At 41.8% G+C, this 23093-nt stretch overlaps 1 protein-coding gene across 3 annotated transcripts in view; it reads left to right on the top strand.

Moving 5' to 3' along the window:
* The window catches only part of Rab27b (RAB27B, member RAS oncogene family), a 144313-nt gene that overhangs the window by 12458 nt on the left and 108762 nt on the right, over window positions 1-23093 (top strand). Inside the window, exon 3 of one of the 3 annotated variants that reach the window (XM_038329476.1) lies at window positions 19404-19493. The exons of the other annotated variants lie outside the window; for them this stretch is intronic. The gene's annotated coding sequence lies outside the window, so the exon portion shown is untranslated. The remainder of the gene's footprint in view (window positions 1-19403; window positions 19494-23093) is intronic. 3 annotated transcript variants of the gene reach the window in all.

The following is a 23093-nucleotide window of genomic DNA, read 5'->3' as shown; positions in this document are numbered from 1 at the left end:
CAATCACGAGTTTCACATGGGTGCCGCCTCCTTTCTACTCATCACAGACTGGGCCAGATGGGGGCTTTCTACTCTCTGACGCTGTCAAAGTCCATGATGACATGATCCAAAGTAACTACAGGCAAGGTCATTTGTAGGATCTGCAGGAAGGGTCACGTCAACATCATAACTGGCCGAGATGTGGTGGCTCACGCCTTTAATCCCAGCACTAGGGTCTACAACAGCTAGTTCCTAGTTCCAGGACAGGCTCCAAAGCTACAGAGAAACCCTTTTTAGAATCCCCCCCCCCCAAAAAAAAACCCAAACCAAAACCAAACAAACAAACAAGTATCATGATTGAAGTGATGTTTTCTGTTATTGATACAGGCTGCAGCGGTATTGACTGGAATAAGTTCCTGAAGCAAAAGTCTGTGGCTTCAGCGGCATATGCCCTTACTGTGTTCCTTGTGTTGGAGCATGGTTTCCTCAAGGACTTTGTGATGTAGTCACAACAGCTGGGGTGTCATGAGGTCAGCATAGCAAGTCACCATCGTGGGCTCTTTGGTTGGCAGCTCACCTTTTAAGGCAGCCAGACATAGGGAAATATCTTTCTGCTGTCAATCAAGGGTTAAAAGACCACACAGATTTCTTCCCTTACTGGGGGAGTGCCAACAACAAAGAAGCTTGGAATCAGCATTTATTTTTTTGAAAAGCTTTACTTATTTATTATGTATACAGTGTCTTGCCTGCATGTATTCCTGCAGGCCAGAAGAGGACACCAGATCTTATTATAGATGGTTGTGAGCCACCATATGGTTGCTGGGAATTAACTCAGGACCTTTGGAAGAGTAGGCAGTGCTCTTAACCACTAAGTCTTCTCTCCAGCCTGGAATTAACATTCTTAACAGTGCTTAGTGATGCTTATAACCCTTAGGCAGACGCCCTTCCCAGAGTTGTGTTCTAGTCTTAGAGAGTCGGCAAGTGAGTAAATGAATGGCTCTAGATGGATGAACATAGTAAGAAAAAAATATTAGAAAGTGAACTTGTCTAAAAATTTTCTTAGAAAAGTGAAATTTTAAATTAATGTCACTGTATCGAGAGTATTAGACTAATATTGAATAGGAAAGATTTTTGAAGATGAGACAATGTGTCCAGGTCTTATTGAACTTGACTGTATAGAAACCATTCTTATACAGAAGAGGAATTGGCTATAGTTTGTACTTTCTAAGGATCTGTGGCAAAGATGAGAAATGAAAATGTGTTCTTAAAATTGAATGACTAGTATATGAAATGCATGCCAAATACCAAATCATACAATACAAAAAAGATACCAGGCTTTGGTAAGAAATACCAAGAAGTCCCAAGAGAAGAAACAGTACACATGCCGTGCCGGACCCCTTTGATAATCCTTCTATGATTAACCACTGACTCAAGCTTCTTCTTTAGCACCGAGTTCTTGATAGTTATTTTATAGGCATCTGCCTGTAAAGGTACCGCCGATACTTTACACATAAGAAGAACTAGAAAGGAGAAGATGTGATTAATACTTATTGATCACCTACCACACTCCAGGTATTGTAGACACTGCACCGCATGCTTTAAGTCCTCTTTCATTCATAAGGATTCTCATTCAGTCAGCAAGCAGGACTTGATCTGAATGAGAACATTCTTGCAAAGTAATTTTGCTGTGGGATGGATCATATAAAATAAGCCGTCTACTTTAAGTGAATAGCCCAGTGAGTGTTGAAGGATGCACATCAGACTGTAACCATAACTCTAGTGAAGACCAAATAGTATCAATCTTCTATACCATTCCTTTGTGTTAACTCTGGCCTTCATCTGCTCCTGTTATGCTGTTGGCCACTGTAATACAATTTGCCCCTTCTGGAATTCCACACACCATATGTATTATGGAGTACATACCTGTCTTATTTATGTTTAGCTTTCCATTCGGTGAAATATTTCTGAGATCTGCTTTTATCCTTGAACCTATCCACAGTGCACGTTTTGTTTTGGTTTCTTTCAATTTCCACCACATAAATAAACTTTTTTGTCCATTATCCTATTGATATGTATGTAGAAAGGTTGTTGCTGCTTTCTGTAGACTAATAAGAAAAAGATGCAATAATCTTTTGTTTTCAAGTCTTTGTAGAAGTATGTAAGTATTTCTCTTGGTGAATGCTCCAAAGAGAATGATGAAGCCACAGGAGAAGGGTGCATTCATCTTTATATGATGCTAATGCTACAGGTTTTCCATAGTTCTGGCTGTTTCTTACTTTCCCTCCCAGACACATACAGAGACTCTAGTTCCTTGGTGCCTTGATGTGACAGGTGCTTCTGAATTCAGATCTGCAAGTGAGCACACTGGTTTCCATTTCCATTCCCCTGATAAACACTGCTGCTGGCCTTGCTGATGTGGGCACATCCGTCTTGCCCCTGTCTTCTTTTAAGCAACGCTTATTCAAATAATTTCCCCACATAGATATCCAAGCATGTTCTCCATACTGTATATATGAAACATTTGTAAAATGTAAAATAAATGTATTGGAAATACATTTTCCTATCCTGAAATTTGACTTTTCATCTTCATAACAGATTTTTTTCTCATAGTAAAACGTTTTAAATTGATAGTGTTCTATTTATCCACTTTCCATTTTTATTTTATAGACCTCTGATTACCAAAGTTAATTCATCCCACGGCTATTTTTAGAAAATTGCGATTACTCAAGTGACTCTTCACAAGGCAGTGACAGTAAGACTGGGGCTCTAGCAGGTGACTCCCGCTGGGCTCTTTATCGTCCAGTCTCTGGAAAATGAAACAGCTCCAAACCCTGACATCTAAATAGGAAGATGTCTAGAACACCAGGGTTGGAGAGAAAACGGCATGACCTTCTTTCCAACTCTCCATTGGAAAAGCATTTTGCAGTCCGGTCCCTTTTCCAGCACATACTTTTCATTACAGACAGCAACACGGCATGGTTTGTGTGGACAGTAGAATAGGAGAGAAAATGAAGAATTTCTCACCAACTTGTCATTCACCGAACACCTGCCTGAATCGCACAGCCCCATGGCTGAGCATCTCCAGTCTGCCCATCACACTCCCTCAAGAGGAGTCAGACCTCAAGAGCAGCTCACATGGTCCCGCGAGGCCAGAGTCAGATCTTTGTAATCAGGCAGAATTAGGCATGCATGCTGGATTGGCAATTTGGACAAGTCACTGGAGTCTCCCGAACCACCGTCTCCCTCAAGTTTTCTACCCAAAGCCTGGGCTTCACGTTTTATGTTGTAAGCACTCACTAAATGATAACTATTCTTTTTTCCTTATTGATTGGTGACAGAAAGGGTGAAATGGAGGAAGATGCTCTTTTCTCTGCTTCAGTTTTATTAAAAGGGAAAAGAGGGCTAAGAAACTGGTGGAAAAGAAGAGAAGCTTAAAAGTTGGTCTTTGTTTTAATAAATCCTGCTTAGCCTTTTGGGTAATAGCAGACATCTAACTGTGGTAGCAGCTTATTTTGGATATGATCATGGGATATGAGATAAACAACCTTGGCGTGTAAACCTATGAACCACGTGATGTCACAATTACTTCCAAAGTTAAGACAAACACTTACTAAAGGGCATAATACCATTTTATAGGACCATTAAAAATTCTTAATGGGGGATTGCAAATTCAAACAACACATAAAAAGCCAAGAAGCCTTGCCTATTTGCCTCGACCAATCTGCCACCCCGACCCCCTCCACTGCACTTCCCCACCCTGGTCGTGAAACTTAACAGCTCTTTTCTGTAGTGTTTCTTCATGTCAACGTAGACAGAGTCATCCACGCTTTCCCCCTTTTGTGACATGTAAGTTAGTACGACATGGATACTGCTAGGTACATACTAGCTTTAAATATATACATATATGAAGTAACATGTGAGCTTCAGAGCGAAAGGTTTAGGGTGCCAGTGACCCTGGATGTTCCCACTGCTGGTGGGGGACCGTGGGCAGGAAACAGAACATGCCATGCAAAGGGAGATTGAGTATGTTTTATTAAAGAGGGGATGTAGGGGGCGGAAAACAGAGAGAGACAGGCAAAGAAAGAAAGAAAGAAAGAAAGAAAGAAAGAAAGAAAGAAAGAAAGAAAGAAAGAAAGGAGGAAGGAAGGAAGGAAGGAAAGAAAGAAAGAAAGAAAGAAAGAAAGAAAGAAAGAAAGAAAGAAAGAAAGAAAGAGAAAGAAATAGGGAGGGACGGAAGGAAGGAGGGAGGGAGGGACAGAGAAAGAGAAAGAGAAGGAGAGAGACAGAGGGTTTGCTTCTTCAGAAGAAGGGAGGGGGGCTGAGACCAGTTCACCTCCTAGCAAGAGAGATTGAGAGTGAGCAGACTGGGTTCATCCTGCCAGGAGACAGGGAAGGCCAGCATAATCCTAACATAGAGACAAAGAGTTCCCAGAATAAGAGTCTAAGAACTTTTTCAATGGTATGTGATAGCTGTTGTAGATGAAAAGTGGCCTCCCTCCTGGCTTCATGGCTTGGTTTTTGAATCTACAGGCAGAAGGTGACGGTAGATTATAACTTCAAGTGCGGTTTCTGAAGACATAGTCTAGAATTTAACTACTTGTGAAAACAACCTCGGAGAATTCTGACATTCTTCCTTCTGGCAAAATCAGTCTTGAGGGGTTGGTGCTAGCCTAAAGTCTCCCATTGCAACCGAAAGTACATCCCAGTATCAAAGTGAGTGCAGATTTGCATTGGCGAGTAAGCACTTTAATTTGCAGAGCTTGAGAGAAAAAAAAGAACCCAAGGCAATCTTTTTGCTTGTTTCTGACTTTTTAAAAACATTTTATCTATTGATTTATTTATTTATTTATTTATTTATTTATTTGACAAATGATCTATAGTAAATACTTCCAAGAAGATTGCTTCTGAAAGTGAATTTATTGTAATTTATTGTAACTAGAGGAAGATGGGTACCCCTTGGAGCATCATTTCCAGGACATCTACATGAGAGGCCTTTCTGTAAGCCTTAATGGTGGCGAATGCTGTCGTGGCTACTATCATAAGTGAGGTCTATCTCTTTGCTAAAGTGTCTGGATATAATTTCACCCTTTGACTTGATAAAATTCCAAAAGTATATGTACATACAATATTTAAGTCTATAAGTAAGAAAAAAAGAAGGTGGGATCTGTGATATAAATATTAAATATAAGGTCACTTGAATAGTTTATGTTTTCAGTAAGAATTCATTTGCTCTTCATAAAACAGATTTACCCCATTTGTGTGTGTGTGTGTGTATACATACATATATATGTTTTTTTTTTCTTTTGCTGCTAAATTTATTTGCATCTTCTGAGTACAAAGCAAGGAATCTGATGAACAGGTGTCCTGGAGACAGCCGAATGGTGGGTGTAAAGCAGTCTGGCTCCCACATTTTCTGTGTTGCTAGAGGGTGACAGAGAACACAGCAAATCCCAGGAACCAAACCATAGCGAGAAGGCTGCCAGCTCGAAAATCAAGACCAAAGACTTTCCCGTTGTGTAACATTCGCATTCCGCTGGGGATGTTGGCTGTGTCCCAGGACACCAGGGATAGGTCTAGCTCCTTCAAAGTCTGCTCTGCAGCCTTGTAAAGTCTGCATCCGTGTCAGCTTGCATAGCTTGGGGGCAGCTTTAGAGAGGGTGATCAAACCACAGTCTACTTTGGGAAGACTAGGGAGCTGTCTTGTCCTCAAAAATGTGCTTTCCAACTAGGGCTGGGGAATTCGGCAGACAATAACCCTTTCTGGTCCTGTAGTCTTGAGCAGGCAAGGACTTTGAGCTTCTTGTTTATGCCACTGATTGTGTATCTGACCCTTAGTTTCCCTTACCATGTACCAGATTGTTGAGTTCCTATAATTTCAATCACTTTCCCTTTCTGCACCCCATACATTGCCTCCCCACATTTGAGACATGCCAAAATATGCTTGGCTTTTTAGAGACAATGCTAGTTATTAGACTGTGAAATCAGAATTTCCAGTTTGAGCATTTTGTATTGTTCTTACTGAGGCTTTCTCCACGACTCTCCTAATCCCATTTAAAATTATAATATTGTTTTGTATCCACAAAATCATCTGAGTCCTTCTAAGGATTAGCATATTTCCTGAGAGGATTATGTTATTAAAAATATGAATCTTCTAGAGTCTTCTAAGATAAGTCTAAAGATGAATGACTAAATTCAGCGAGATGGGTTTTCCTTGCAAGCCTTACTTCTTCTGAACTGTAGCACACTTTGGGGTTCACTGTAGTAAATGTCACATATAACATAACAACAGGCAAAAGTCTCTAAATAAACTGCTTAAGTTTAAGTAGATCTACGCCCTCTCTAAAACAGTATGATCCTCAGGTATGCAGAAAAAGGCAGGAATTGCAGGTATTTTACTTGGGGCTTAAAATAGAAGGCCCCAGACTATGGGAAACTGGAGAAAGACAGAGTTGTAAACCAGAGTCTCTGAGATTGTAGTTCTGGGCTAAGACACATATATACCTTCATAAAAATGAAGCAGTATTTAAAATATGTGTGGGTGCCGAGGGACATTGGTGTGTACATGTGTACACATGAGTATGGAGAGCGGAGGACAGCCTTGGGTGTCATCCTCCATAACAACGTTTATCTCCTTTGAGGCAGGGGCCCTCACTGCCTGGAGCTGCCTAGATTGCCTGGCCAGATGCCAGATGGCCCCAGAATCTAGTCTCTCTCTCTCTCTCTCTCTCTCTCTCTCTCTCTCCCCCCCCCGTCTCTCTCTCTCTCTCCCCCTCCCTCTCTCCCTCTCTCCCTCTCTCTCTCTCTCTCTCTCTCTCTCTCTCTCTCTCTCTCTCTCTCTCTCTCTCTCTCTCTCTCCAGGGCGGGGATTGCAAGTGCGTAGCATCAAGCCATTTTCGAAAGTGGGTTATGGGGCCCAAAGACAGACTAGCTCTTCTTAGTTGCAAGGGCAAGAGCTTTAGGTACTGAACCATGCTACTTCCTCACCCCCATCACGGCCACACAGAGTGCATTTTTCACAAGCCTCCAAATGATTCTGACACTAGTGGGCAGAGTTCATGTTTTCACATCCAGCAACTCAGCCTGACCCAAAGCATCCTTCCTCATGGGCTCCTCCCAGCTTGAATTGTTCTTCCTTACAGCTGCAAAGATTTGCTCAAGTGTGGCCAGCCAGAGGGGCTTTTACTCTCATATGCTAACTATTTGTGACAGGTACTGCCAGCTGCCAGTTCAGAATATGAGTCACCCTCCTCCTGAGTCACCCCCCTTCCTGAGATGCACCATCAGGGCCTACAGTGAAGGCCACCAAATCACCATCACTGTTTCCCAACTGCAAATAACAGCAAGGAACTAAAGAGCATGCTTTTTTTTCTAAAAGGAACATGTTACTTAAAAAAAAAAAAAGAAAAGAAAAAAAAGTGATTGGATGTTGGTGGTGCACACCCTTAATCCCAATCCCAGCACTCAGGAGGTAAAGGCACTTGGATCTCTGTGAGTTCGGGCTCAGCCTGGTCTACAGACAGAGCGAGTTCCAGGACAACCTAAGCTATAGTGAGAAACCCTGTCTCAAAAAAGAAGTGAACAAAAAGAAAAAGGAAAAAGAGAAAAGATAGAAAGTAACCATTTAGTCAGTAAGAGCTAAAAGTTCCAAAGACAGATAAAATTATTAGTGTACAAGAAGGAATGCTACAGAAGAAAAAACAATGCCTTTCTAAATGACCTAATGCTGTGCCAAAGGATTATGAAATGTTCACTTTTCTCCACTTGAAGCTTTCACAGTGCCAGCTGTGTCCTAGAACTAATTAATACTTCTCATTAATTTAACTCTAATAGTTTTGGGCTTAAAAAAAGATCGATTTTTAAAATATGCATGTACACGTTTTTAAAGATATAATTCTCAAATCTCTGATGATTTATTTTTGAGGTTTTGTCTAAAGACTATTATTCTTTCCATGTAATCATGTCTGAGTTAAAAAGGCAAATGTCTCAGAATGTATTTACACATAATGGAAGGTGAACCATGAACTCACTCTGTAGACCAGGCTGGCCTCGAACTCACAGAGATCCACCCGCCTCTGCCTCCCTGAGTGCTGGAATCAAAGGCATGCACCACCACCACCACCTGGCCCATCCTATATACTTTCTACTCTCTGACAGCAGAAACGTGTTCTTCTAATGTTAGAACACCGTCATTGCCTCATTTGTTTGAGTTGGGACTGAAGGATAAGATGCTAACTTTATTTGAGTTTTTAATGTTTAAAATGTTCAAACTGTACTGGGTGGTTAAACGGGACAACAGCCTTCCTTGTTCTTTTTCTCCTTTCCTTTAGCTGTTATTGATGGAGTGCCTATTCACAAGCAGGTCACGTGGTTAACAGTGAGAAAACAAAAAACACATAAGACACACTCTTTGACAGCTCTCTGGATTTAGTAGTCTAGTTGAAGAGACAGAGGAAGGCCCCAGCAAATGCAATAGAAAGTAGGGTGGAGGCAGGGCACGCTGAGCACAGTGCAGGAATTCGTTTCTAATTCGATAATGTCTCATTGAGTGCCGGGCTCTGTCTAGCTACTGAGGACACAAGCAGGCTCTCTGAATTCAAGGGACTTGTGATATAAAATGAGGTGAGGATTAATTATAATGTGGTATGGTAAACATGGTAATGGAGAGTCGTACAGGATATTCTGGAAGCAAGGAAGATGCTGGGAGTGAGGAGCGAGCAGGCATCGTTTCCTGGGAGAAGACATAACAGAAATGACTCACTGGTGATGGATAGAAGATAGCCAAGGAAAGGGGTCAAAGTCACAGGTCACAAGACATATTGAAGAGGCACTGCAAGTAGCATAAGCGATGGTTTAGAGTATTGAGTTCCTGTCACAGGGTGGGGACAGTTATGAATGGAGAAGGGGGGCCATGAATGAGTAGGAGCACAATAAAGACAGAACCCTAGGTAGTCGGGTAAGTTGCATGTGATGTGGTGGTGGTGGTGGTGGGGTGTGTGTGTGTGTGTGTGTGTGTGTGTGTGTGTCCACACATGCATGCATGCTTTGGCTACCTTGCTTTGGGAAATACCATTCTAGAAACTTAGACATAATAACAATCGTCTGAAGAGAGAGATAGCAGAGAAAGAGGAAAGAGAAAAACAATTCAATGCTAAAGGGAAAGAAAATGAAGGAAGAAGCCAGACAGAATTCCGGTCTGGATCAATAGATTGGCAGGTGGTATTCGTAACTGAGAATGTGGCATGAGGAATAGATGTTTGGTTTGTTTTACATTCATTGGCTTTGAGGTGATCATTCTTAGAGGGAGCTCATCATAGCCAATTAGATACTTGGGCATGCAAAGTGATACAGAAAACTGATTTGAGATTGCAGAGTCACAAGACTACAGAGAACATCAAAAATTGAGTTGAGTTTGAAGTCAGATGAATTCAAGAGACCTCAGAATATTGAAAAATCACAATAGACCCCAATGATCAGGTTAAACAAGATGTGCGTTGTGAGATCTGGAATCTATATGTGGACAGTAGTTCTCTCCGATTACATATGTCATGATTGATATGCTAAACCTACTTCGGTGTAGATGGTGACTGTTCGTTTGTCTCCCGACTGCTCAGACCCAAATAAGGATTTGGCGTCTATCTCCTTCAGCAGCTAGATGTGAAAGGAAGGAGGACACAGGAGAAAGATTAAGAGGTCACTGAACAGAACTTGATTAGGCTGTGGGGATGCAGCTGAGAAGATGCCAGAGAGAAAATGCTAGGGACATGGTTCCTGAAATGGACATGGATCTAATTACCACTTGTCTGGGGCTTCAAAGCAACAGTTTGCACTGGTTCAGGGGTCCTCGGTGGCTCGTGTTCTTGGATTCAATTTGTTACTGTAGGAGAGGGACAAGGTTCTTTTGGCCACAGATATTATATTGGTTGTGGCGCTTCAATTTGCCACTTCACAACATGCTAGGGAGACGTTTTTGTACTGACTTCATGTGTAAATTGAAGCCCTGGGAAATGTAACACGTGGCTGGACAGGAGCCTAGGTTTACGCAGACTTTGGAGCTTAAACCTGAACAGTGGTAGATCCCTCTGGGACCTCCGAGAAAAGTCAATGAGGGTGGCCCGCCCCCAAGAGATTACAGCTTAATTGTTGTACTTGGGCCCAGGCTTGTCAAAATTTTAATAGTCCTTGGGTGCTTCTTATTGTGCAGACAAGATTGATGTCCTGGCCATAGAGTAAGGAAATGCCCATTTTGCCAAAACCAGGTCTCATCAAGGAAATTGAATCTAAGAAGAATGGGTGTAGCCATCTGACCACGTGGTGAGTGGGAAACGAGAGACGGAAGGTCCGGGAAAACAGCAGGAGAAGAAGGGTTTTTCCTTTTCGATGAATATAATTACAGCTTGCCGCACACCGCGCCCCCGTGTCTGCATTCGGTGCGCTTTTACCCAGTTCCCGAGATTCAGGCAAGGGGCAGGAGGTTAAAATACACAAACACATACAGACAGAGAGACAATGACACAGGTCATCCTTGAATTCCCCAAGAATGTCCCCTTTATTGTGTTCAGGGGCCGATTATATAGAGATAGCCACGCCTCAGCCAAACCCACCAGAAACCACTCTCCTGCCATCCGGAACTCCTGAAGGTCTCGTGCTCAGAGCAGCTGTAGGCACTCAGATCGGGATTACAAGAAATTCAGGGGTCTCACTGTTCCCAACATCAGCTTTTCTTCCTTCCCTTTTCTTCCTCTGAACCCTCCGATGTATCCATCTGGCTCTCTCTGAAATTCATGCCCTCTTTATCATCAATTTGTTCTATTGCGTGTATATATGTATGCGTACGTGAATACATAAATGTTCCTAAATAGAACCTGTCTAGTGTGTATAATGTTACTTGTATGCATGATTTCAGGCCTATTTGGCACTGGAAAAGCAATCGGTATGCTCTTCCCTGGGGAAGGACGCCTCTCCTCCTCCCACCTTTCCTCACTTGCCTACAGTTCTTAGTGTACAGCTGAGGCCTGGTGGATTTCGGCCTGGAACCTTCCGCCGGTGTCCTCCTTGTTCCGCTCGTGTTCAGCAGTCATGTTCGCAAGACTTTATGGTGAGATCCCTGATTCTCTGCCTGTCACAGACTTTTCGTCCCCTCTTCCATAATGCTCCAAGTCTTCGTTATGGGATTGCTTTGTCGATGTATCCATTGGAACTGAGCTCCACAGCAATGTATTTTGATTGGTTGTGGTTTTCTGTAATGGTCTGCATTTTTTGCAAAGAGAAGTCTTCACCCTTGATGAGGGGATGAAGACTACCCTTATCTATGGGTATTTACTGCCTGGTTTTGGGTCAAGTTGACACAAGCTTATGTAAACTTTATTTCAATGTAAATTTATTTCACTTATTCATGCCCGTCGGTTTTACTATTTGTTAAGGTAGTTCTTAATCAATTATTTTATTATAAATTAATTCTGATTTACATATACACACATTTGGTACTTAGAAGTATTTATACTAGCAGATCTGACTGCCATTATAGACTTTTCTATTGTCACTTGGAAGATTAGACCAAAGCAAAGGCTTCCTTGTTTCAGAATGATATTTGGATGTGTCTTCTTGGTTTTTAAAAATCCGTAAACCGTGTTAGCTGTATGTATATGGTGGCATCGTTACCATTATCTCTGTGCAGTATTGGCTGCGCTGTGAGAGAAAAGGCCGAAAATAGGACACCTTCCACACAGAGTGAATTGCGGGGCCAGCCCTTGGGAAGTGCTTGTTTACGTTCATTTAAATATTTATTTTGGGAATGGGAGTGTGCATGACTCAGCTGGTGGAGGGTTTGTCCTACATGTACAAAGTCCTGGGTTTGGACCTTAGCACTATGCAAACCTGGATTGTTTACTCTACCTCGGCAGAGGTGATGCAGGAAGACCAGAAGTTGAAAGTCATCCTCAAGAACATAGCAAGTGTAAGGCCAGCTGGAATCCATGTGACCCTGTCTCGAGATAAAAGTCCAAACACCTTCTGAAGCCAGTGGTGGTGGTTCTCACATCCTAACACTTCGGAGACGGAAGCAGGAGAAATTTGGGGAGTTCGGGGCTACATAGAATGTTTCAGAACATTGCAAAATTGTTCCAAAATTAAAGTAAGTGGACACGCACTTGAAAGGTTCATCTGAAGGAGGGCTTTCGTACCCAGAAGCAGCTTCTCTGTTGTCCAGCTGTGGTTGGTTTATACATTTCTAGAATTCCGTCTTTCAGTGGCAATGGAATCTACATAATTGTAAACCGTGTTGAGAGTCATGTGGTCATTCAGGCTCTTTGCCATTTAACCTTCTTCCAGCTAAGGAGAGTACGAACAGCACAGAGCAGTCGAGTGGACTGCCAGATGTCCTGCGCGTGTCTTACTGTGCAAATAGATCCTCGGGACACCAGATTCAGTCTGTCATCGGTTTGAATGTTTGAAAAAAATCCCTAACAGTAAACAGCCTAGTTGAGTCAAAGCTGTCAGAGCTTCATCAGTCTTACAACCTGAAGGAGGAATGCTGACTAAAATGTCTTTTTCTATTTGCAAGTCCCAAAGAAAGCAGAAAAAAAAAAAAAAAAAAAAAAGGATGGACAAGGATGGAGCCTAGAGATTCGGCATCGAATTGAATAACTGTCCTCAATTCTGTCACCCTTGACAAACAACTTCTTCTAAGATCTTCCTAAAATAATGTCACTGGACAGTGATCCTAATGTATACAAAGACAGTCCTGATGCGTTCTAGGCCTAGGAACAAATGCCCCAGTAGCAAGCAGGAGGCTGGATGTCTTGTTGCTTGGCGGCCACTCATTGGCTTTGTGTTTCATGTGTCACTCAGGCTTTGGTACCTCATTCGCACACGGTGAAGGCATCATAAAACTTCAAACGTGTTTCGTTTCTAGAGTTTTAAAATCATATAATTAAGCATAACCTTAGGATCAATTTCAGACATCTTATTATACAAGAGATAAAGCAACAAGAATGTTTCCATTCTAGTTTAAGCACGGGTGTCCTCCCTGTGAGAACTGCAAGTGTTTACCCACGGCAGCTGGTCTGTAAGCCTGTTCTGAGTCACACTGGCCATGATTCACTTACAAACTCCTTGCTCATTCCTAAGGTGTGACACAGTGTTCTGCAACACGTCTAGTTAGAGGGAAGTAAACAGGAAGATAGCCAGAAATGCTGGGTAAAATGCATATCAAAGTCGTAGGAGAGAAAATGAGTGTTATTTATTCATTAAAGGAAGGTTTAATTACCCACTACTCTTTATAGGCTGGCCTCTCAGACACTGGGAGATAATTACCACTGATTCAGTTATGGCCCTTTGTCTACACGCAGTTGAAGTGGCCAACCATTCGAGTGTGTATTTCAGGCTGATATGTGGTAGGAAGAAACAAGTAATATGGGGTTCCAGAGACAAAGAACCATGGTATGCAATCCAGGCTGGGGGAGGGGCATTTGTGAGGCTTTGAAATGTGAGCCAAGATGTGAAGGCTAAAGGATATGAAACGAGAAAAAAAAAATCACTGAAGACCAAGGAGGGGGGGTGACAGCATAGGCACTCAAAAGTCAGGTGGGGGGATGCCTTCTCTTGCAGGTGGAGGTGGGGCGTTGAAGTACAGAATGAACCCCAAGTTTCAGTATGAGATGGAAATTCACGGGAAGAGTTTGCGTAAGGAATAACATGATTTATCCTGTATGTTGAGAGTAATAGTGTGGTTCTTATATAGAGAACAGACTAAGGAATTCAAAAATATCAACAGGGAGACCAGTTAGGGGGCTCTCTGGCTTTTCAGGCAAAAATGACTGGAACTTAGATCTGGCAGTGCTAGAAACAGAGGAAGGGAAGACATATGGTGGATCACTGAGTAACAACATATAGGAAGTAAATTTGAAGCCAGCACCTAAAAGGAGATTATGGCCAGCCACAAGAGAGAACAGAAATGACAATGTCATCGTGTCTGAAGGGATCCTTTGAAGCTTAAGCTGAAAGGCTGGATTCATCCTACAAGGAAGAGCAAGTATGAGACTCATAAGAGGGGCTGAATAGCAACTCTGTAAAAAGGAAGGCTAGTTCATAAACAGTATACAAGACCCGCTTTTAATGGGCAGGAAAGGTCCAGGAAGGTGCCATTTCCAGTGAGGGGTGTTCTTTCTCTTTATTATACATTGAATATCAAGAAAATATGCTTGTGAATATAATGGGGATAATTTATAGTCGTTTACTTCCCTTATTTCCTCTGCAAGTTCTATCTCCTGGAGATTCTAACTTGGGAAATAAGTAAATAAGGATTTCTGCTCAAACTGTTACCAAAGCATTCAGAAGCTCATTTTGCACCTAGTTAATTTTTTCCAGCTGAGCTTGACACCTAAGGCTGTTTAAGATTCAGGCCTTTGTTTTCTACTTAGAGGGGTGAGATCAATTTTGTTCTCTAAAGAGAAATATTTTCACTCAAATAGATGCCATGAATTGGAAATTGTTGTTTTGCTTCTCGAGTACTTGTGAAAAATCCTACACGTTTTATCTGTTCTTGTTATTTAAATACATTTCTAGTATCAGAACATTTTCTTGTCTTTAAATTGTGCTGTATTTGAATTACAACAGGAAATTTATTAAGCCATAGACATTTTTCAAAAGAGAAACTTTTAAGAATTCTTTAGAATTTCATAGTGTGTTTTGATTATATCCCTTCCCATCTCTTTCCCAGGTCCACCCTCTCCCTCCACTCTGACGTCCCTACATACCCAACTTTGAGTCCTTGCCTTTCTCCTCCTTTTCTTCCTCTTCCCCCTCCTTCCACTTTTCTTTCTAATCCCGTAAGTCTAATTTGGGTGGAAGTAGGACCTGCCTAGAGTGCTCTTGACATGTCATTAAGAAAAACTGACTTCTAGCTCCCAGCAGCTATCAAATGCCAATAGTTCCTCAGCTAGCAATGAGATTTGATGCCCACCTTTACAGCTACTGCTGTGATTTTGTCAGGCTTGAGCTTGTGCAGGTCATGCACACACTGTCACAATTGGTGTGAGGTCATACATGCAACTACCCCACCATTTGACTGGAGTCATCCACCACCTCTGATTCTCACACTCTTTCTGCTCACCAGCTCCAGAGAAATTTAGGCCACTTAGGGTGAACTCTCCATGGTTTCTTATTCTCTACATGTTTTCCGGTTGAGAGTCTCTGTGTTAATTGCCATCCATTGCAAGAAAAAAAAAAAAACTCAGAAGAGGGCTGAGGGATGCACTGAACTTTGGATATAGTCATAAGTCATTAGGATTCTTTCAAGTACTGTGTTCACTTAGCAGAATGAGAGGATATAGGCCTATGGCATATATAGCCACAGTTCTTGTCCGCATTAGCAATACCAGGTATGTGTTCTGTCTCGTGGAGCAGGTCTTTGACCCGAGCAGAAAATGGTTGGTATGCCCATGACATTTGTGCCACTATTGCACTAGGGGGCAACCATAGACATTGGTAAAAAGAAGCAGTACCTGATAAAATTGGGGTAGGAGTTCTACTTCTTCTGCCATATGCAAACCATCACCTGGGCTTTATCCTCCACCTAGAGCCAAGTCAGTAGATAATAACAACTGCTGGGTTGCCATATATCAGCGAACCAAGAGAAGTCAGAATCCTAATGTTTCAATAAATCTTACTAGCTCTGTTTAAAATAGATCTAAAGGAGGGCCACTTCTCACTTCTCGTCACCTGAACAAGCTCAAAATTCCAGCCCACAATCCCTCTGACCTTGAAACAATACCCTAACTGCTCTAGTTGTTCTTGCTCTTTACATTGGACCAAACAGTTTTCTCTAAGGTTCAAAGCCATTCTGAACCTCAAATGTGACCCATTTGCGTTTACAATTATAGTATTCATTATTATGAGATCCTGTTGGCCAAGAATTGGCACGCCATTCTTGTAAGGGATGGAAAGGAGTTTGAGAGATGGGTCAGTAGTTAAGGACATGGCCTGTTCTTCCAGAGGACTCAGTTTCTCTTTCTAGCACATACATTGCAATTCATAAAAGTCTTCGTCTACAACTCCAGTTCCAGGGAATCTGATGCCAACTTCTGGACTCTTTGGGCACCAGGAACACACATGGTACATAGGCATATATGCAAGCAAGCATTCAAACATATAAAGTAAAATAAAGGTAATTTTTTATAAAGAGAGAGAAACTGAGAAGACATCCAAGCTCAGAGGAGCTGTGATGATGAAGGCAGACATTGCAGGGAGGCAGCTTCAAGCTGGCTGCCTAAGCACTGCCTGCAAGGAGGAGATTTCCCCCTCCCCTAGGGTCTTCAGTAGGTTCCAGTGCTATTCACATCTTAATGTCAGATTTCTTTGTACTGCCACAATGCCTGGTTTGTGGCACTGCTCCAGGGTAGCCTGAGAAAAGTCCCCCAGTCCTTGCAGTCTCTCCTCCTTTGCTTCCCTCCGGCCTCAGCTCACTCCACTTTGCCCACATTGGTCTGTTCGCTGATGTTCCTCCCGTGGTGATACATTGTCATCAGATGTACGCAGGGCTTGCTGAGGCTTCCTCAATGCTTTCCTCCGTGCTTGGCCCATGCTGCAGCTTCTTCCTAATGACTTTTTTAATTGCACACCTTCCTCCTTCCTACCCCAGCACCTCCACCACCTGGTTTCACACGTTTACTGTTACCCTCAGGGATCATTTCTCTCCATAAGACTTTTCCTCTTTTATTACATTTATGAGTCTCCTTTCCTCTATTTTGCATGGTGTGTGGATGGAGATGTTTACTGTTTTGTTTACACTACCATCTCTAACACCTGGAACAATATGTGTCTCTGTTTGCACAGGTATGGTTGAACAAATATGGGAACAAAAGAACACTCTTCTTTTTAAAAACTTGTTTTTTTAATGTGTGTGTCTGTGTGTGCACGTGTCTCTGTGTGTGATTGTAGGCCTGCATATGTAGGAGTGCAAGTTCCCTCGGAGTCCAGAAGTAGGTCAGCAGATACCCTGGAACTGGAACTAAAGGTACTGGCTTTTCAGAGCAACCTGATGTGGGTGCTGGGAAACAAACTCAGGCTCTTTGCTAAAGTAATTAAGTGCTCTTAAGTGCCTAACACTCATCTCTCTAGCTCCTAAGCGTATGTTTTCTGACTAATGCATTCATTCGTTTATGAAATAGTCACTTAGGGTCTAACCTCAGCGTTTTGTTGAATATTACACAATTGAAAAACTTGGTCCTTACTTTCAGAGAGCTTCAAAGGCTAAATGACATAGTCAAAAAAGAGTAAGTGAGAGTAATAGAGATGAACCAGAAGTGCGAATTCTGGGTATCTCAAGCTATGTGATGTTTAAACTCTGATAATGTCCATTAATAAATTTGTATTTTCGACCAATATTGGCAATCTTCTTCTAAAACCAAGAACTTCTAGAATCCAAGAAAAGAGAGATCATGTGGGGGTAAAAATGTTGAGGGACAGCCACCTTAAGGAGGTGTTAGGTGATGCCTTCTTCAGGGAGCTTCTGCCTTCTTGGCCAAGGTGATATCTGATCAAAGCTTAGTGGTGTGGGATGGGGTGGTTTGGGCTCCTAAAGATTAAGAACACATATTCTAAGGACAGCAAATAACATCACTGACCAGGCTGATGTGCTGTGTTCAGCCTTAGGGAAAAACTAAAGTATCCTGGCTATGGCACCATGCTAAGCCTCCACTCCTAGCAAGTTCAAGGGAGAGACAGAGTAAGCATCTCTGTCATCCTAGTACATCTGATGTATGACTGTACCCTTTTGTTTTTCTCTGTAAATTTCATTGCACTGTTTGTTTCTTAACTGTGTAACTATTTCTAGCACAAAGCTTGACACTCAGTCTTGTACTCTAGCAAGGCTTTCATGGCAGAACTCATTCACAGGCTGGATTAATGAAAAGAATCATTGAGACAAGTTTGCATCAAGGTGAGACACACAGTTTGTTTTCTCTCTTGAGTTCTGTATCCATGGAATCAGCTAAGCATGGCTTGAAAATATGAAAACAATCACACTGGTATCGAGTGTGTACAGATTTCTTCCTGCCTTGCCTCAAATCCATAAACAGCATAGGATAACAACTACTTAAATAGCATTTACAGTTTCTTAGATAATTAAAACATACAGGAGATGTGTGTAGTTTTTAGTGACAAACATTTTTAAAGACAGACTTGGGTGTCCTTAGAGCTTCAGGACTCTGCAACTGATTTGCCATAGATATTGAGGGACAGCTGTACTGAGTAGAGAAGACTTACATGTTCTCATTTCCTGGTGGTCTGCGGTATATATCATCTACAGTAAAACATGCATCTTTGCTAGCACACCTTCCCATGTGCACACTTCTTTTCCATCACCCCTTCCTTGTCGTGTGTGCAGCAGGTACCCACAGAGCAGTAGACATGAAATTATTTCGGATGCAGCTTGATTACTGAGTCCTCTCCCTTCCTTTTTCTGACTGTCAATTCTTGACCTCCAGCTTTTCCTTCCTTGCTTCTTCATTGGATTATGGACTCCAGGAAAGGTCAGGCACACAGTAAATACTCAAGCGTTGAGTGTAAAATCAACACGAAGCTTTAAATCTTCACTATGCTCTGAGCTGTGTGTGTATGTGTGCGTATGTGTGTGTGCGTGTGTGTGTTCTTTGTGTATGTGCCAATGTGTGTTTGTGTGTGCGTTTGTACAGGCATGCTTGTTATGTATGCTCATGTGTGTTTGTATGTATTCCTGTTGCATATGTGTGCATGTATTTGTATGTATGCCCATGTTTGTGTATTTGTATAGGTGTATGTATCTGTGTATACGTATATGTGAATGAGTATTTGTGTGTGTGTATATATTTAAAGCAAACATCTGATATTTCTGCTTCTCATTTTTCTCCTCTATCAGATGAGAGTGATGTTTACCAAATCCCCATCTCATTTGGGAAATGCTGAGTTGGCTAAGGAGGATTTAAAACTATCCCTGCTCTCCCTGTGTCGCCAACCTGGGAGACAGTATTCTGTCCCCAGTGGTAATCTGCTATTACACCTCAACACCAAATCTTACTGCAAATCTCACTCCCTCTCAGACCCTCTTTTTTTTTTTTTTTATTAATGGTGCCATTTTGTTTTTCATTTTAAACTTTATCATTATCTTCTACTCGCTCCCTCTTATTGTTTTTCTCATTCAGCTATGCCCAGGTTTCTTGACTGCTCCTTCAAAACACATCTCATATTTGTCTACTCCCAAGGGGTGACTTTTTTTTAACTTCACCCTTTGTCTAAGTGTTATGTGCTGTCAGGGTCCTTGAGAACCCGAAGGTGCCACCAAGCAGGTTAGAAACAGAATCCTCCATTTGTTCTCTACTGTGCGTCTTGTACGCATGACCGTTCATTTCCTGCTGTAATTGGACATTTTTAAATGCTTGCGTTCTGCCCAGGTTGTGTACACGATTCTAGGAGTGAGAGGTAGATCCAAGGGACCTCTGGAGCTGCCATGAGATTCCTGTGTTCTGTGTATATCCTGCGTGGTAAGGCTTATTTCTTGCACCCCTGTATCACAATGCCGTTCTCAGCCCTGCTGGAGCTCTGTCTTCTGTGAACAGTGAGTGCATTGCTTTCATTTTGTTTTCAAGCTATTATTGTTCATAGTTTTCCCCAGCTGAGAGTGTTCCTCATCTGCTAAGCAAACATGCTGATCGCCTTGTGCAAGGCGCTCTTCATCGCATCCGCTATGGTCTAATTAGGACACACCCTGCTCCAGCTGATCTCAGTCTACAGCCCTAATGCCTTCGTGGGAACAATGTGGGAAGACGGGGGCTGAGCTCCTCACTGCCTTGTGGCTTTGTGTATCCTACAATAGGACTGTAAGCTCAAGAAGTTAAGTGTCACTGCCAATGTCTATCCCTTTCCTGCCACATGACGAGCTATCTCCAGGACACCCTTTGTGGGTTCTTTTTAATGCAGTGGAGTCTTAGAAGACCGGATGCTGGCCCGAGGACCTTGCTCATTATGATAAGGAAACTGACAGGTGCCTCTTCTGCTTAAACTTAGTTCTGTCGGAAATGTGTGTCAGTCCTCTCCCCCAAAACGAGTTTCTGAGTTAAAATACGTTAGAACGATAAGCTGAATTGAATCAATTTAGGTGCAGAATAATTTCTTAGTTCCCTAGTATTTACTCTACTAAAAGCATTGTTTTCTTCTAAAGGGAACAATGATTTTCTGAAGCTTTGTGCTTAACTTAGAAACCCAGTCTTGTCCTTGTGGCCCTTTTTACAAAGTGGGGCTCACCAGTCACACTTCTGCAGCTGCAAATGTTGAACCTCGCTAAGCCCAAGGCTGCTTGGAGTTCCGTTTTTGATTTGTTGGACACACGTGGTATATGACTTCATTCCATTTCACTCCTTCATTATTTTTATGGCAGACCCTTCAGGCATTATCAAAAGGAAAACCAACAGAAAGACAAAACAAAATAACATAAAGCATAAGTTCAGTTCTAACTTGCAATGGAGAATGACGGCCCTATATGTTTAAGCTGTGGAGGTTGTCTAAGAGATCAGGTAAAAAAAGAAAAAAAAAAAAAAAAAACCAAGCAGGTTAAGCAAAGCCTACCAGCAGAGGATTTGGAACACCTGAATTCAATTCCTAGGCTTTCCCTCAACTGCCCTAAGATTTGAAAAGCGAAATTAAAGTGTCTGCATTTCTACCCCTATAAAAGGGAAGTAAATCGGGGCTGATGTTTAGAATATAGATTCTTTGCATTTTAGTTGTAGATGGATTTTTCTTTGGGCTGCCAGCTCTCTCTCTCTCTCTCTCTCTCTCTCACACACACACACACACAAACACACACACACACAAAATGACACAGAGACTTATTGCTAATTGTAAAAACTCAGCCCATAATTTAGGCTTGTCCCACAAGCTCTTATAACTGAAATTAACCCATTTCAATTCATCTACATGTTGCTACGTGACTCGTGGCTTTTACCTCTCTTCCTGCATGTCTCCCCCTGCATCCTGCTGGCAACCCTGCCTTTCTTCTTCCCAGAGCTCTCTGTCCCCACAAGTCCCGCCTAACCTCTTCCTGCCTAGCTAATGGACATTCAGCTCTTTATTAAACCAATCGCAGCGACGTATCTTCACACCGTGTAAAGGAATATTCCACAGGGCTTAGCTGTGCTTCACCTGTGTATGTAAGTCCAGGAAATATACCTAAAGACATAAGGACAGAGAGCAGAGTGTTAGAAATCAGTGGCAAGGCCACGTGTAGCTAACTGACTCATGTTTTGTGTCTCCTCTGGTAGGTTTTTGTGCCTGTTCCCCCGAGATAACAGGCTCAGCCTGTTAGTTTTAAATGTCATTTCAGTTACTCATCGTGAAATAAAGAAAAGGACCGTTTAGGGAGTTTTTAATATGAAGGATAAAAGTAGATCATGGCTAATGTGTCATAATGTGACTTTCCTAATGGCTTCTTCTGAGGGAGCTTGGGACTGGTTCATTTTTGCCCATCCTGTAATTGTGCCAAAGAATGAACGTGTTTGCTACAGCCGATGAGGAAATTTGGAATAAAATCTAATTCACTTAATTTGTAAATTAACGCAAATTTGAACTCTCTAATAGAGAAAAGTGGAAAAAAATTTTAGTCTATTACAAAGGTTTTTTTTTTTTTTAAAAAAAAAAAAACAGGTCTAGGAACCAGAGACTTCCTCCTGTTCTGGCTTGAATTTGCAACATGCTGCTTACAGTAGAGGGAACATGGACCCTGTTCTACCTCTACTTTCCGGCATCTTTGCTGTAAAACTCCCCTAGCAGGTTTCTTCTTGGGTAAATATCCTAGAAGATCAAATAACTCTACATGGCCAAGGTTTACCCACTGGCTCATGCCCATCTGTGGAGGGCATGTTGATTTTTCAGGAGGGACCAAGCTGTTTCAGCTGGAATGATTAAGCCATGGTAGAGTGTTCTGATGAAGGAGTGAGCACTATTGCATTTCAGTTGCTCAAATTCAACTCTCTGTATTCAATGAAGAACCACCAATACATGGTAACTGATTAGTGACTCTTAGAAACATCACACAACTAAAACACTACAGGAAGAGATTTTTTTATTCAACATATTAATAAGCAAAACTCAACTATCACTATAGAGTTTAGGTGATGACTCATATAATATAAAGTCCATGAAGCTTGTTGATCATCATTTTTAACCTTAGTTAATAATCACTCATTTTCTTATTTAATATTATTTCTTCTGATCTGTCTGTCACGGATGAACACTGGGTTTGCTTATTTTGCTTGTATCTCAGCACATGCATGAATATACAAAGTGCCACCTCCATGTGGGATTTGGCTATTGTTGTATATAACTTGGTGTGGCTACAACAAGATCAGCTTTATCTCCAAGAAGTAATTAGACCGTAAAGGAGTCTTTATACAAGTTTTCTAAAGATAGTTCAGGAAACATATGTGGGAGCTGGGAGCTAGTGGAAACAAGACATGTTGATAAGGGCATTAGGACAAAGGAGATATTCTCCTTTTCAAGAACTTCAAGCGAGTAGAAATTTGAAGGAAAACAACACAGCAAGTAAGAGCAGTAGCAGCATCTGGTAGGAGCCAGTGCAGAGTAGAGAGTGAGACTGGAGGGGTGTCCTGAAGAAGATCAAATGGAAGCTCACATTGGAGGGATGAGCAGAAACTGATCTGTTGGTTAAAGAGGAAACCCATGCATCCATAATAGCATATTTGGGGGAAAATATAACCAGAGAATGGAGAATCTTCTGGAAGTAGAAACTTGCTCTCTATGAATAAATTGTGAAGGTTTTGTAAAACTGTAGCAATTTGAAACAGGAGTAGCATGCCACAGGATGAAGAGGCTCTCCTTGCTGTGTCTGTGTCTTGAAGTGTTTCACATATGTCTTCATCTAGCTCGTTCAAATCTTATATTAAGTTCTTTGATCCCCTTTGAACTTATTCTTGCAGAGAGTAAGAGATATGGATCTCCCTTCCTTCTTCTACAAGGGGACATCCAGTTTCCCTGATATCATTTGTTGAAAGGGTGTACGTTTCCAAGTATTTTTGATTTCTTTGTAAAAAAAAATTGATGTAAGCTTATGTTTGATCGTGTTTTATATA

This window comes from Arvicola amphibius, chromosome 5 (assembly GCF_903992535.2).
Source record: "Arvicola amphibius chromosome 5, mArvAmp1.2, whole genome shotgun sequence".
Lineage (NCBI taxonomy): Eukaryota > Metazoa > Chordata > Mammalia > Rodentia > Cricetidae > Arvicola > Arvicola amphibius.
Note: the sequence above shows the minus strand (reverse complement) of the source record. Positions and strands in the feature narration are given on the sequence as shown.